This window comes from Camellia sinensis, chromosome 6 (assembly GCF_055761805.1).
Source record: "Camellia sinensis isolate YWXY chromosome 6, ASM5576180v1, whole genome shotgun sequence".
NCBI lineage: Eukaryota > Viridiplantae > Streptophyta > Magnoliopsida > Ericales > Theaceae > Camellia > Camellia sinensis.
Genome location: NC_138966.1, coordinates 161,072,682 through 161,085,295, shown reverse-complemented (window position 1 = coordinate 161,085,295; position 12,614 = coordinate 161,072,682).

The window sequence follows — 12,614 nt, the reverse complement described above, 5'->3', positions numbered from 1 at the left end:
CTTAATATTGATCATGATTTTTTTTTAAAATAACAAATTATAATTAATAACTGCCCCCTCTAACTTAATTTCCTGGCTCTGCCACTGACTACTGCAACATAAAGCCCATCTCCAATGGAAGTAAACAAAGCTGAAAAGCCAGCAGTGGAGGCTCCACTAGCTCTAATCCCCAGCCTAAGAAGATCAAGCGTGGTCGGCTTGTTTCCATAGAATGACGGTGGACCCACCATCAAATTAGTCAAACTGATGGCAGCTTAATCAATGTGGAGCCCTAGCCCTAGCCTATAGCTATTGATAAGTTGCTCTGTGGTATCACAACCACAAGGCTTACAGTCATATGTGCAAATCGAGATCTAGGTATGAATATTTTCTTGGGTAAACTACTAATAGGTCCTAATAGTTGGACTTAATTCCCATCAAGTCCTATTGAAAATAAGTCTTGGTAAAATTGTCGCTAAAAATAATTTTTTCGTGACAATTTTTTATATATGTCGCTAAAAATTGACAAATTAGTGACTTTTTTTGGTCTTGATTTTTATAAATTGTCGCTAAAACTTACAATTAGTGACTTTTTTATGACAAATTTTTCTCTTAGGACTTATTAGACAATAAGTCCACTTATTAGGATCTACACGTAAGTAGCCTTATTTTCTTCAATGGATTAGGTCTGTAGGAGATACAGAAGGATGGCTTCGACAATGCAGGGTGATGGATAAATGGCTTGAAGGAGTTCTCATTTCTGGCCACACCAACCCTTTCAACTCCGAGGTTGATTTGTCAATCAAGATCAACACGATTTTTATCAGTGGAGGAAGATCTTCATGCCTTAATCGATTCTCAAGTGATAGATAAATGCCTATTTTCTTCTTACTAGCCTAGCTGTTAGGCAAAGACCGCTGGTGGTGTCGGCGATGGTGGCAAAGACATACAGTGCGGCTTGAGGGATTGAGATCGATGACCCACAAATGGGGAAGAGAGAGCCCCTTCAGATAAACGAATTCAATTTTTATACATTATGTTTTAGTCGCTAAGAATAAATATTTTGCGACCAAACTTTTGGTCAGCAAAGATAAAAAGTAAATTTTTGTTTTTCATTCAGCGACTAAATTATTTTGGTAGGTAAAACTAACTATACAGCGACTAAAATATGTTTTAGTCGCTGAAAATAAATATTTGGTGACCAAACGTTTGGTCGCGAAAAATAAAAAATAAATTTTTGTTTTTCATTTGGCGACTAAATAATTTTAGTAGGCAAAACTAAGTATACAGTGACTAAAATATGTTTTAGTCGCTGGAAATAAATTTTTAGTGACCAAACGTTTGGTCGCAAAAGATAAAAAATAAATTTTTGTTTTTTATTTGGCGACTAAATAATTTTAGTAGGCAAAACTAACTATATAGCGACTATAATTTTATTTAGCCGCTAAAAATAAATTTTTGGCGACCAAACTTTTAGTCGTCACAAATAAAAGTAAATTTTTGTTTTCCATTCAGCGACTAAATAAATTTAGTAGCCAAAAGTAACTATACAACGACTCAAATATTTATTAGTCACTGAAAATAAATTTTTGGCGACCAAAATTTTGGTCGCCAAAGATAAAAAGTAAATTTTTATTTTTCATTAAGCGACTAAATTATTTTAGTTGCCAAAACTATCTATACAGCGAGTAAAATATTTTTTAGTCGTTGAAATTAAATTTTTGCTGACCCAACTTTTGGTTGCCAAAGATAAAAAGTAAATTTTTATTTTTCATTCAGCGACTAAATTATTTTAGTTGCCAAAACTATCTATACAGCAACTAAAATATGTTTTAGTCACTGAAATTAATTTTTTGCCGACCAAAATTTTGGTCGCCAAAGATAAAAAATAAAATTTTATTTTTCATTCAGCGACTAAATTATTTTAGTTGTCAAAACTATCTATACAGTGACTAAAATATGTTTTAGTCGCTGAAATTAAATTTTTGCTGACCAAAATTTTGGTCGCCAAAGATAAAAAATAAAATTTTATTTTTCATTTAGCGACTAAATTATTTTAGTTGCCAAAACTATCTATACAGTGACTAAAATATTTTTTAGTCGCTGAAATTAAATTTTTGCTGACCAAAATTTTGGTCACCAAAGATAAAAAGTAAATTTTTAGTTTTCATTCAGCAACTAAATTATTTTAGTTACTAAAACTATCTATACAGCGACTAAAATATTTTTTAGTCATTGAAATTAAATTTTTGCCGACCAAAATTTTGGTTGCCAAAGATAAAAAATAAATTTTTATTTTTCATTCAGCGACTAAATTATTTTAGTTGTCAAAACTATCTATACAGCAAATAAATTATTTTTTAGTCGTTGAAATTAAATTTTTGCTGACCAAAATTTTGGTCGCCAAAGATAAAAAATAATTTTTTATTTTTCATTCAGCGACTAAATTATTTTAGTTGCCAAAACTATCTATACAGCGACTAAAATATTTTTTAGTCGTTGAAATTAAATTTTTGCCGACCCAAATTTTTGTCGCCAAAGATAAAAAGTAAATTTTTATTTTTCATTCAACAACTAAATTATTTTAGTTGCCAAAACTATCTATACAGCGACTAAAATATTTTTTAGTCGCTGAAATTTAATTTTTGCCAACCAAAATTTTGGTCGCCAAAGATAAAAAGTAAATTTTTAGTTTTCGTTCAGTGACTAAATTATTTTAGTTGGCAAAACTAGCTATACAGCGACTAAAATATTTTTTTAGTCGCCAATTCTGGCAAATTTAGTGACTAAATTTTTTTTAGTCACCAATAATCAATATACCCTGACTAAAAGAATTTAGTCGCTAAATATTGTACTTTTACCGACTAACATAATTTTTGGTCGCCAATTCCACAACTTTTGGCAACCAAAATATTTTTAGTTGGCAAAAGTGGTCGCCAAAAGTGTATTTTCTTGTAGTGTGTGTTTTAAGTCTAAAAAAAATTAAAGAAAACCCAAACTAATTTAAAATAAATTGACCCATTGAAAAATTAAAAGTCCCATTCAAATTAAAAAGGACCCATTCTCTCTCCCTATTTAATTCTTAACCCTAACTCTTTTGACACAAATGTTTTGTCCTTTATCTTCAATTTTTTTTTTCATTGAATAAAAAAAAATGTGAAGGACCTCAAATGATCTAATGATATTTATTAGTTCATTATCGGCTTTGGATCCCGAAAATCTCAGGACCAGACCTGGATAAGAACCACCATTTATGACATGTCACCTTGAAGCCGACTAAATTTATGAAATTGCAGAGCTTTATACTGATTTCTTTTATTATTACTTCCAAAGGTAAACGTTCAAGTGCTCCATTTTTTTGGTTTGCAGTTGGAAGAACAATGTGAAGCTATAGGTACTTTGCTTGCCATTTTGGTTTTGTTTTGTCTCCAACAATGTAGTAGGTAAGGTAACCTGGTTGGCCACCATGACTTTGGGCTTAGTCCCTAGGGGGTAGGGATGTAAGAAAAATCGAAAAAATTGACTAAAATCTAATAATATGATTATATTAATAAGTAATAAATTATTAACCTTAATTAATTAAACTTATCATCTTTATAACCTAAGTTTGTAAACTTTTATTATATATAATCTTAACTCTAACTCATTATTCTTGAAACCTATTTTAAAATTTTTTTGTTTTTGTTTTTATTTTTGTTAATTTAGGAATTGAAAAGTATGTATTAAATGGATGGATTGGATATGTTTGAAATGGTGGACAAATAACTAATTTAATGTTTTTATATAGATTAATGATTATATTTAAAAGTGACTCAAGTTTGAAAAATCCTAAACCAACTAAACCGCACCAAACCAAACCATTTCAATCGGTTTGGTTTGGTGCGGTTTGATGGGAGAAGCTGTTTGTATCGATATTCAATATAATAAAATCGACATTATCGGTTCAGTGTAATTTTTTACTTAAATACTGACCGTACTGAACCGATTACATCCCTACCTAGGGGAGTTCATCGGTTCAACTCTTCCTAGGGGGAATTGAATTAAGGGGGTAAACAATTGGTACTTTGCAAATGGTACTAAAATAACTCTAATATGGGTTGCAAGTTTTATTATTTGCATAAAATTCAAGCTCATGAATTAAATTGATTCTTAGAATTTGAAACGTTTTCTAATAGAGAATGCTATGGGTCCTAAATTTTCTACCAAATAAATGACCAAATGTCCCACATAGGTGTGAGGTCCACAAAATTGCAGATCCCATACCCAGGTGAGACATTCAGTCATTTATTTGGTAAAAAATTTAGTATCCCTATCATTACCATTTTCTAACAGAGATGCCCAAGTCCCTGAGTTTTTGTTTCTCACGAGAAAAATTTCAGCCCACGAAATATCTTCCTGACTTTTCAACTGGTGGAAGAGCCCAGTTCATATCATATATATATATATATACACATTTGCTTTTACAGAGTAATCAATATTAGGGAGTAGAAGGGCTTGTTATCTCTCAGTTTCAAAGTAATACCTAATAGGTTTTTCATGATGACATTTTTTATTATATATATTTTGTTTATAATCTTATGTGTCATACATTGGTTTATTGTGTCTGATTATTACTAATGTATGCTAAAATTTATCTGATCTTTGTTGGTTAATGTAATCTTTGCATAATAGCATTGAATTGTTTGTTATCCGAATCCTTTATTTGATGTGTTAGTCTTCACATTCTGTTCTTCAAATGACATCCAAATGCTTGTTTTTAAAATTAATTACCATAAGTTCAAATTTTGTACTCCTTTCTCTTTTTTCCCTCCCTTCCTTTTTCTCTTTATTTATTGTGTATAATAGCATTTATTGTTGTTCTTTCTTTTTCATTGTTATAGATGGAAGGACGAAAATGGAAGGATTTGAGTGCGGATTGCTTGGTGAATGTGTTTGGGAGAGTTGGAATTGAATCACTGCTTTCAGATGTTCCATTTGTGTGCAAGTCATGGCTCAATGCCACTCTCAGTTCTCTTTGCTGGCAGGAACTTGATTTCTCTCAAATCACACTTCGTCCATGCCATTTTGTTGACAAAAGTAGAATAGTGGATGAATATCAATTAAAATGCAATAGGTCTGTCACTGAATTCATCAAGTATGTAGTCAAGCATAGTGAAAGATCTGTTACTTTTATTTCGCTTCCAGACTGTTGTACAGAGGAAGCTGTGCCTTATGTTGCAGATGAATATGTGATCTACAAACCTACTACATTAGCTTGATTTCATTAGATATAGAAAAATAAAACCACTATTTTTGTTCTAACCTTGCACTGGGTTTGTGTTTGGATCTTAACCCATCATTGCAAAATTATTGCAAAGGTGGATTATTTTAAAATGATTCTAATTTGAATCTACTTTCTAGTTTCATCAGAAGAATATATAGGCAGGACTTTGTGTTAGTTTTTGTTAAATTTTGCTCTGTTTTTTGCTCTTCAGGTGTCCTGACTTAAAGGTTTTGCTACTGTCTTGCATTACACCTCGTGATAATCTTTTGCAAATACCAAACCTTGTGAGCAAGTGGAAAAATTTAGAGTTTTTAGGGCTTTTAGAGACATTTTTAATCCAAGAAGTCTTCACCCAAATCAGCATTCATTGCAAGAACTTTATTGGATTGACTGTTGTCATTGCCATTATTAAGCAAGATGTTGCTTCAGCTCTTGTTACCATTCTGCCAAGCATAAAGAAATTAACTATAAGGAATGGAATCATTCAAAAAAAAAATGTAGTAATGATTTTGCAGGGCTGTAAAGAACTTAGTATCTTGATGTTAGTTATTGCATAGGATTTGACAAAGCTGATAGAAGAGCTATTAAAGCTTGCATCTCACATTTGCACCTTCAAGCATGAGGGTTCGAGGTTGTATGATGACTATGATGATTATTTTTGTTATCAAGACACTGTGTATGATATTGATTATGCCTTGTTTGAGTAATGGTTGTTGAGTATCTTAGTTTGCAATTGTCAACTAGTTCTAGTGCTCAAAATCTCTGTTTTGTTCTAATGTAATGGATGATTCATGTTTCCCAATATGAACCCAACATTAGCATATGAGTTTTTTGTTTTCTTCATTTATGATTTTAACTGTTATTTGTAATTTATTTTGCTTTACTGGCTTTGTTTTCATTCTCTTTGCTTTTAATAGTAATGTATTGGGTTGATGGAGAAGTTTGGTTGTGCTTTGCTTAAGTTTTTGTTGAAGATGTTTGGTAGAATGGTGTGACGTGGCACAGATTTGGTTACCGTTGTGGCAGCCTTAAGACACTTGCTAACAAAATCGTTAAAAAGAAAATTGGGAACAACTAATTGTGGAAAAATTAAACCCACATTAGTGCATCAAACAACCACACCCACATTAGTCCGTCAAACAAACACCCCTCAGTCCAGGAGTTGCATGACTGCCATCAATGTAGATAGAAAGGGAAAAAAACACAAATTATATATAGAAATCACATTCAAAATAATGCCACAGTAACATTGATGATGTTATGTTGTCAAATGCGATCCCTCATCCTTGAATGTTTTGATATGAGAAGCAAGCTTCAAAATCTCATCATCACCGCAGTCAAAAGCTTTGCAGTCCATTACATTACATCAAAATACACAAGCTTTTTGCAGCCTTTCAAAATCATCAATAGACTCTTTCGATCAATGTTTGAATACCTTAACCCCAAATACTATGTGTGGAACTGAGGTGACAATTGTGGATCTTTCTTAATATCGGCATGAAAAGCAGAGAAACCAGCAAAGTTCTTGCAGTGAATGTTGATTTGGGCAAGAATTTCTTCCAGTTTAAAGGTGGTTCCAAACCTTAAGAACTCCAAACATCCCCAATTACTCATGAGTTTTGGGACCTTGGACACAACATCATGATCTATATCACCTGGTAGCTCTAATACAATTAAGTTAGGACACCAGGTGAGTCAAAAAGATAGCAAGTGTTACCATTACCAACCACTAATACAAAGTAATCAATCACCTTAATATAAAACAACAGAGAAAATTAAACCAAAAGGCTTGGTTTGATTATAGGGAAAAATATGATGCGAAGTTTTAAAAAAAATGAAAATTTATTTTTAGTACAAATTTTTTTAAGATGAAATTTATGTGAAATTTTTAATAGTTGACTACTTTTACAAAAATATATATTCGTAAAAATAAATGTTTTTACAAGAAATTGAAAGTAAGTTTCTATGCTAAGTGGATTGCACAAAAAAAAATTCTTCTTGTTTTTGCCCCCGCTTTCATGCTAGAAAAATGCAGTATCATTTTTTTTTTCTTACTCACTTTTCATTACTTTTATTTTCACAAAACTCAGCAAAGAGTCAAATTTTAAATCTACATTGAGGCCTCGTTTGAGAACAGGCTAATTTAGTAACTTTTTGGCTATTTGGCTAAAATATGAGCTAAAAAAAACTAGTATGTTTGGAATAACTTTTTGGCTTTTTATGAAAAGATGTGCAAAAAGTAGAGAGAAAAGAGAATCTTTGACTTTTTGGTATGAGTTGTTGGCTTTTTAACTAATTTAGTATCTTTTTGGCTTTTTGCTAAAAGGGAGGGTTCTCAAACGAGGGCTGAGTCAATTTGTAAAGTAGGAAATAACAATATGCATTTTTTTGGTGCTAACTAGTGCCATGGTATATTTGTTTGTTTTGGAATTTGGGTAAAAAGTACGTCAAAAATAATATATATATATATATATATATTTTTATAAAAAAAGAAGGTGAAATCCATAAAATGTGTTTTGATTTTGGTAAGAAGATGAGACTTTTTTTTCCTGAACTTTTTCTTGAACATTGGGCAAAAAACTCACTGATCTGCAATGTAAAACAGTACTTCTTCATCATAGAAGCCAGAGCCAAGAAGCGATACATACACAGTAGTTGTAAAACTATGCTTGACTAAAGTCTTGACGATTGCTGTGAAAGAGAGTTTTCCCTCTACTTGATATTCATTGATTAATCTTGAAAAGAAAAATAAATAAGTGCAATCATCAAGTGAGATTTCAAGAAAATCAAGTTGTCTCTAGCAAAGAGGACTTTTTGTAGCTTTGAACCATGACTTGCACACAAATAAAACATCAATTAGCAGTGATTCTATTTCCACTCTACCTAACACATTCACCAAGTAATCCATATTCAATTCCTTCCATCTACACAAATTTAAGATAAAGGGTAAGCATAAATGATATTGTCGGCTTTTTGACTCTCGAAGGTTATTATTATAAATTTGAGCATGCCAGTGAGGATCAATCAGTCCTTACAGAATATTAATTGCCAACCAATTATCAGACGATTGTGTTTTAGTTCTTTCAGCCTCAATGAAGAGGACTTTTACTGGTGGCTTTGTTTTAGGAGAATTAAGTAAACAATGATTAAATGAAGAACAATTGTAGCATTTCATTAAGAAAATGGAAGGCTTACAATGATCCAAATCAGCCTCGTAGAGGTTTACAGCAACAAACTACTTGAAACTACTCTTATGAATGAAGTGCAGTGCAGGAATTTAAAGTATAGGAATGTAAAGAACAAGAAATATAAAACTGGAAAGGAAAATAAAGTAGATAAAATTGGTTTTTTGAATCTCAGTTTGAGGGCTCTTTCTGGGACCTTCTCTACTATTTATACTTCTCAATGGTAATCGTCAAAATGTGCTTCTAACTGTTGAATCATCCTTCCATGATTGCTGATCATGTTCCCTCACAGTTAGCTCCACTACGCCATGTCTGCAGTCAGGCTTCCCTCATGATATTTGAATTTAAATATGAGTAATCGTTAAGGCCACGTCATCTTGCACTTCTCTGCTGATTCCATACTATATAGATCCATAATAACCAATACTAACTGCCACGTGTGTGATTATGATTGAAGACTTGAACTATTTTCCCTGTATTGCCCTCATCCTGCCACGTATTGAACTGTGATTGGCTTGTACAAAATATGTAGCCAACATTACCCCCCGCACTAATATACCCAATACTTGGTGATATTAGTGGATCAAGGTTTTTTTACCCACGTCTTAGAATGTGCATGGGCTTTGCATTTTTCAGAAATAAAACCGTCATTCATCAATGAAACATTTGCATTAAATTCTCTTCTATCTCTTGATCATCTCTATACTATCTCTGTATTCGAAAGGACTGGTACATCTTTCATGGCCAAGCAAGTCTTTTCTTATATTGATCAAGCATACGAAGAGTTATTTGATAATGTTGTTCGTCCTCGAAAGAACCTTCATGCATTGATTAGCTACTTTTATCCGCTCCCATTTATACAAGTTATGGAAGCTTTCGCAAATCATCGACCTTCGAACCAAGAACCTATTGCTTACGATTCTTTGGAACACAAATTTGAGACCATGGATACTGGAAGCTCTTCCTCTGCAACAAAGCCATCCGCGTATGATGAAGTTGCTGCTTCTTCTTTTTCTATGACCTTTGGCTGGGAAACTTGGCCTACCCCTACTCAACCTCAGACGAGGGAACGCATTCATCATCGTTTCCCTGAATTCGATGACCCTCTTGAAATCCCCCCTTCTAGACGCAGTTCTGTAGTATATCCATATGTTCCTATTAACCGTAGACGCAGTCTTGAAGACAATCTGCTTACAGCATGGTATACTTCTACTTTGCCATCTCGAATAGTTTGAAGTTTTCCACGTTCTGATGAAGCTCTAGGGATCAGATCAGTCCTGCGTTTTTAGCCAAAAAAACAAAACTTTATCCCTCTGATTATCTAGAATGTGTGACCAGGCCTGAATTTCTGGACTCACCTAGGGAACCGTTGACTACTCCTCCTCTACCTCCTAATCCAAATTGGATTAATGAGTTGAGGCTTACTTTCTCTAAGGGCCGATTCTTCCCTCCTTACCAGGTCTTGGCGTCTCTAATTCCTTATCAGCAATTCAGAGCTCAGATATTGCTTGCTGCATTTTCTCATTTATCCTTTGAAGTCCTTGGAAATGACATTCTCCACAAAAACTTTCTATGAGCTTGTGACATTATGTCTCGAAGTCATCTCCTTAACCCTGTAGCCCAAATGGAGCTCTATACCTTTTTAGACCAACTTCCTCTCCTACTCAACTGGCACTTCCATGCTTCCATTAGCAGTGAAGTTCTGGATGAAGCCATTTATGCTCGAATCCAGGTTCAATATGAGGCAGAGAATCTCCTTGATGAATATGAAGCCTTCAAGAGCCAAGATTCTGAGTATGGGGAGGATGCTGCTATGAACGAAGTGCATGAAGAAGAGGAGATGAATGCTCAGATAGAGCTCTAAAAGAGATAGAATTCGAAGTGAAGGCCCAACAACTCTCTTCTCAATTGAGGGCTTACCAATTAGATAAACCAAACCTAGACAAGATAGAGGATAGAGTAGGGAAAGAGTATTCATTTATTGAATTTTGTTGGACTAAATTTCATGACCTTGTAACTTTCTCCATTCCATATTTTTATGAAATCGAGAATGTACTCAAATGAATCCTAGTGTAAACAGCACTTATCAATACAACTGAGCTTTTCGAATTTCATTTATCAGATTCTGATTTACTATTCCAATTGTAAACTGTATGATTGATGTGCTTTGACTCTATTCCAACTCAAACTCTTCCAAAGTATGAAATCTTTTCTTTTGAGAAAATAAGTATTGCCTTTCATACTGATTCTAGGACTAACATAATTCTTCTGCAATCAACTTCGAATTACCCAATTTTGTCCTTCGAAATTTGATTTGATCATATTCAATTTCCCAACATATGGTTAATACGATCAAACAAAAATGAACTAATTTTTGTTTCAAACAAGCAGTCTATATTTTCCAAAATATGGAAATCTCTTTTAAGAACTGCACTGTTTTATTCTAAAAAAAATGATTTCTTCTGTATACTATCAAACCAACTATTGGTTTGAAACTTAGAACAAACAATTTCCTACCTTAAGGTATTTGAAGTTTTGCTTCGAAGGATTATACTCTTATCAAGAAACCTAAAACAGGTCTTTAATCCTTTTGAAGTAAACAAATACATGTGCATTCTTGCATTCTTAGGTGTGGAATGTGCTTCGAAGTAGACTTCCTGCCTTCGAAGCCGTTTGTTATTTGACTTTGGCGCCGAATTTTGGCTTCGAAGCCAAATATTTTATTTCGAACCTAACATCAGTATTTGAAATGGTTTCCCTCCATAACTACCAATATTAAAGGAAACTTTTCGCATCTGTACCTTTAGTACTTCTTTATGAATTCCATGATTGGGTATATTTTCAGACACAAAGGTTTAAAACCCTTTTATTTCGTGCTCCCAATCAACTTGATCATCTAACACACAAATCCTTTATCTTCTGCTTGCTTGCTTTTTCCCTTTACCCTCGTCCTCTGAGAAAACTCTCTATTAATGGATTCTTCTTTCTTGAAAATACCGGTTGTGGAGCATGCAAGTCCATCTGTAGCTTTGAAAAGGATCATTGATGAAGAGTGTGAGAAGTACAAAGCTGGTGAGAAAAGTGCCATTGACGGACACATCTTCATTCCTCGTCGTCATGAGCAGTAAGAGTATGTGCTTGGGCCCATCTTCAAGGAGATTCCTACTGAGATTTCAGCTCTGTACCCACGTCTAGAAGATCATTGTCTCCTCTACGAAGGTGGTCTTGACTGGGGAAGCTGGAGGATGAACCGCTCCCATCACTGCTGGCCCATGGTGAGACCAGAATGGGAGGAATGGTATGATCGGGTCGTTCCAGATAGGACTTTGGATCTTCAGGAGCTTTGTCTCTTCGACGCCCTCCAATTATCCAAGTTCACCATTTCAGAGGATCCTTTTTTAATTCCTACTGCCTTTTGCTTTTGGAATTCTGCCTTTAATTTCTTTCAATTTAGATGTGGGATGATGGCTCCTACTGTTCTTGACATCTGCTATCTATTAGGATTGTCCCTTACTAGTACCCCCATTAGTCCAGATTATCCTAACCTCAAAACCCCTTTTTCTCTCCCCTCTCTTAACTTATCCTACAGTGACTTTGTCAAGGCTGAGAATAAAAGAGAGGGCCCTGTGACTGATAAGGAATTCTTCTCTTTTCTATTATATTGGCTTTGCAAGTTCCTTTTCTGTACCTCTTCTCAGAGGATCATGCCTGAATTTGCCCCTCTTGCCAAAGCCCTTGTTTTACAAAGAAAGGTGGCCTTAGCTCCATATGTTCTAGGTCATGTCTATAGAGCTTGTTCCCTTTTTTGTGAGAAACCCTTAGATGCCAATCAAGGAGGTCCATTTTGGATACTTCAACTTTAGCTTTTTGAATATTTCGCCAAGTTACAATCTAAATGCCTAAAGTTTTTGGAGCCAAACCCTACTACCCATGGCATGAAGTTAGCCAATGTTTCACTTTATCCTTCCACCTTTGCTTTTTTCTTTTCTTTGTTCCACCAACTCCCAGTTTCCCTCTCTTTTCACAGCTTCCGTTCCTTCAAACCTGCCAACATTAGCCCATCTTGGTTGATGACCTTTTTGAGTGATAGGTCCTGCTCTACACCCCAACACAAAAACATGTGGGCCTCTATCTTGATTCCCAGAGAATTATTCATTGGGACTATAAACCCCAGAGCTTACAAATGC